The sequence below is a fragment of the Trichechus manatus genome, unplaced genomic scaffold, assembly GCF_000243295.1.
Source record: "Trichechus manatus latirostris isolate Lorelei unplaced genomic scaffold, TriManLat1.0 scaffold00184, whole genome shotgun sequence".
Taxonomy (NCBI): Eukaryota; Metazoa; Chordata; class Mammalia; order Sirenia; family Trichechidae; genus Trichechus; species Trichechus manatus.
The window spans coordinates 10007-14507 of NW_004444120.1; the positions used below are offsets into that span (position 1 = coordinate 10007).

The 4501-nt window shown below is 42.3% G+C and overlaps 1 pseudogene; it reads right to left on the minus strand.

Moving 5' to 3' along the window:
- Window positions 1-3603: 3603 nt before the first annotated feature.
- Window positions 3604-4251, minus strand: LOC101357415 (peptidyl-prolyl cis-trans isomerase B pseudogene; annotated as a pseudogene).
- Window positions 4252-4501: the final 250 nt, after the last annotated feature.

Sequence of the window (4501 nt, forward strand, 5' to 3'; positions counted from 1 at the left end):
TTACATTCTATAACTGTACTACAGTTTATTAATCTATTCTTCTGTTGGTAGACATAGGAATTGTTTTACTATGGCTATTTCAAATAACAGTGCTAATTATTGTACATATCATTTGATGCACGTATCTTTCACTATGCTGTGTATATACACAGGACCAGAATTGCTGGTTTATAGAGTATGGGTACATTCAGCTTGGGCACATACTGACAGACAATCTTCTAAGGTGCTTGTTATCAATTTACACTCTTCACCACACTGCGCATTGCTAGTTTAATACGTATCTCTTAGCTTTAATGTGCAATTCTTTAATCTGACGTGAGGTTGATTACAGTTTCTTATATTTATTAGGACCGTCTGAGTTTTATTTCCTTGTAACTGTACCGACCTCTCACCACTACCAGGATACTTTTATGAATTAGAACAATTCTACTTGTAGTCTTATTTGCTGAGATATAACTGATTTGTACCTTTATTTTCATGACTTGCTCTTTCAATCTACATGGGCTTTTTTCATCTAAGAATTTTTTTTCATCTAAGCTAACTTTGATTTTTGCTTTTGTACCAAATTATCTAAATATTAAGGGTCCATCTCTGTACTTTTCTGTTATTTCTTCATAATTTTCATATTTATGTGCTTTTTCATTGCACTTTGAAAACAATCATTATCATGATAACTAGGAATAGTTGATCACTTACTAAATGCTAGACACTCTTCTATGAACTGTACGTGCTTTAACTGGTTAGTCTTCATGATAACCCAAAGCAGTAGGATCTATTACTATTTCCATTTCACATGTGAGGAACAGAGGTCAGAGAGACTGAGTAATTCTTCCCAAGATTATGCGACTAGAAAATGCCAGAATCAGGACTTGAACTCATGTAATCTAGTTTCAAGGAGCCCTGGTGGTGCAATGGTTAAGCACTCAGCTGCTAACTGAAAGGCTGGCAGTTCGAACCCACTTAGGGCTCCACGGGAGAGAGACCTGGTGATCAGCTCCCATAAAGATTATAGCCAAGAAGACGCATATGGGCTAGTTCTATTACGTCATATGGGGTCTGTAGGAGTCAGAATCGACACGACAGCATTCAACAATAGCAACAGTCTGGTTTCAAATCCCTCACTTTTAGTCAACATTCTACACAAACCTAGACATTCTCTTTCTTGTTTATAGTCCTTAATATGCGCTATTTAGTTTCCTGATGGCTCTCTTTTTTGTTTCTTATTGCCTCCACTGTGGATTTTAATTTAACTTTGTAGTTTTACTTTCCTTAAAAGCCTTCCTTATTTGATCCACTTCTACTTTTAGCTCATCCAGTTCTCTCCTGAAGACTGTGCTATTCATTCACAATGGCTACTGTTCATTCCTCATCTTCTTTGACTCTTTGATATTTTCTTCTATTGACATTACTGAGACCTTTCTGGTGCCTTCTCAGTTTTGTTTTTTCTTCCCCACCCTTCTTATTTCTTCTGTATCTTAACTCTCGGTTTTCTCAGGGGATTCTTTAGCTATGTCCTCTCTTCCTTTCCTGAGTATATTCTCTTTGGGGTCTATCTCATTTACCTCCATGGCTCTAAGTACATATACATTTGTGACTGCCAAATATATATTTCATTCTAGGGCTAATGTTGAGCTCTACAGCAGTACATTGATTCTTATAACGTTTGCTGAGCACCTACTATTTTCCAGGTACATGTGAGACACTAGACATTTCTATCTGGAGCTTACACAGGCACCTTAAACTCTAATCTCATCATCTGTCCTGCCATATCTTCCTCCCCACAGCCCCTTTGAATTATCTATCTTGGTGGATTGTAATGACATCAGTGGCCTAAATAAACAAACAAAAAGTGAAATTAATCTCGGACAATTCTATGTACTTCACTCTTTTTCTTCTTTTTATTGTGCTTTAGGTGAAAGTTTACAGCTCAAGTTAATTTCTCATTCAAAAATTTATATGCATATTGTTTTATGACATTGGTTGCAATCCCCAAAATGTGACAGCACCCTCCTCCTTTCCACACCGGGTTCCCTGTGTCCATTCATCCAGTTCCTGTTCCTTCCTGCCTTCTTGTCCTGCTTTTGGACAGGAGCTGCCCATTTGGTCTCATATATTTGATGGAGCTAAGAAGCATGTTCCTTACTTGGGTTATTTTTTTGTTTTATAGGGCCGTCTAATGTTTGTTTGAAAAGTGGGCTTTGGGAACCGTTTCAGATCTGGGTTAACAGAGCGTCCGGGGGCCATAGTTTCAAGGGTTCCTCCAGTCTCTGTCAGACCAGTAAGTCTAGTCTTTTTACATGAATTTGAACTCTCTTCCACATTTTTCTCCTGTTCTGTCTGGGACTCTCTGTTGTGTTCCCTGCCAGGACAGTAGTTGGTGGTAGCCAGGCACCATCTAGTTCTTCTGGTCGCAGGCTGGTGGAGTCTCTGATTCATGTGATCCTTGAGGCCTGTGGGCTAGTATTTTCTTGTGTCTTTGGTTTTCTTCATTCTCCTTTGCTCCAGGTTGGATGGGACCAATAGATGCATCTTAGGTGGCTGCTCACAGACTTTTAAGACCCCAGATGCTACTCACCAAGATGGGATGTAGAACATTTTCTTTATAAACTTTGTTATGCCAATTGACCTGGATGTCCCCTGAGACTATGGTCCCCAGGCCCCAGCCCCAGCTGCTCGGTCCCTTAAAGTGTTTGGATGTGTCTAGGAAATGTCTATGCTCTTCCTTTGATCCAGTTGTGCTGACTTCCCCTATATTGTGTATTGTCCTTCCCTTCACCAAAGTTGACACTTGTCTACTATCTAGTTAGTGACTTCCCCTCCCTCTCCCTCCCCACCTTCGTAACCCTCAAAGAATGCTTTCTTCTGTGAGTAAACCTTTTCTTAGTTCTTATAGTAACAGTCTCATTCAATACTTGTCCTTTTGTGACTGACTTATTTCACTCAGCATGATGCCTTCCGGATTCATCCATGTTCTGAGATGTTTCATAGATTCATCATAGTTCTTTATTGTTGCATAGTACTCCATTGTGTGTATGTACCATAGTTTGTTTATCCATTTATCTGCTGGTGGGCATTTAGGTTGTTTCCATCTTTTTTTTCACTGTGAATAGTGCTGCAATGAACTTGGGTGTGCATATGTCTATTCGTGTGATAGTTCTTACTTCTCTAGGGTCTACACCTAGGAGTGGGATTGCTGGATCATATGGTATTTCTATTTGTAGTTCTTTAAGGAAGCGCCATATCATTTTCCAAAGTGGTTGGACTATTTCACATTCCCACCTTCAGTGCCTAAGATTTCCAGTCGCCCCACAACCTCTCCGGCATTTGTTATTTTGTGTGTTTTGGATTAGTGCCACTGTTGTGAGGGTGAGATGGTCTCTCATTGTAGTTTCTTTTTTTTTTAAACCCACTTTTTCTATTGGTCAGCATTGGCAGGAGTTTGTTACAACACTGGGCCTGTGGAATGTGGGGGCATGAGTCCACACTGTCAGCTGCGAGCACCAGGGCCAGTGCCGTGCAGAGCCCTGTGGTTGGCCACCTTCACCCTGTGAGGGCAGCAGGGCCACACAGCAGGTCGCTCAAAGGGAAGAGGTCCCTGGGGCCCTACTTCTTGGAGAGGGCAATGGGCTTCTAAACCTCAGTCTTGCCACAGTCCGCGATTGTCGCATCCTTAAGGGACTTGTCCCGATCATCTGTCTTGGTGCTCTCCACTTTTTGTACTACATCCATGCCCTCTATAACTTTGCCAAACACCATATGCTTGCCATCTAGCCAGGATGTCTTGACTGTAGTGATAAAGAATCCGGAGCCGCTGCTCTTTGCCTGCATTGGCCATGCTCACCCAGTCAGGCATGTAGTGTTTCCGTTTGAAGTTCCGACTGGGGAAGCGTTCCTCACAGATGCTCTTTCCTCCAGCGCCATCTCCTAGGGTGAAGTTTCCGTCCTGGATCATGAAGTCCTTGATCACATGACGGAAGTTGGTGTCCTTGTAGCCAAATCCTTTGTCTCCTGTAGCTAAGACCACAAAATTGTCCACTGTTTTTGGACAGTCTTTCCAAAGAGACCGATGACCATCCAGCCTACATCTTCATCTCAAATTCATAGGTCAAAGTACACCCTGAGGATGATTTGGGGCCCTTTCTTCTTCTCATCGCCCATGGAGGGCCCTGGCAGCAGCAGGAAGGAGACTAAGCCCGCGATGAGGGCGGAGACGAAGAGCAGCTTCCGGTTCCGCCCTGGCAGATGCAGCATCCACGGGAGAAGCGGCCCGGCAGCGGAGCTCAATGCAGTTTTGATTTGCGTTTCTCAAAGGGCTAACGGTCGCGAGCATTTCCTCATGTGTCCGTTAGCCACCTGAATGCCTTCTTTGGTGAAGTGCCTGTTCATATCCTTTGCCAATTTCTTCACTGGATTATTTGTCTTTTTGTTGTTGAGGTGTTGCAGTATCTTATAGATTTTAGAGATTAGACCCTTGTCAGATATGAGGTAGCTATAAATTTTC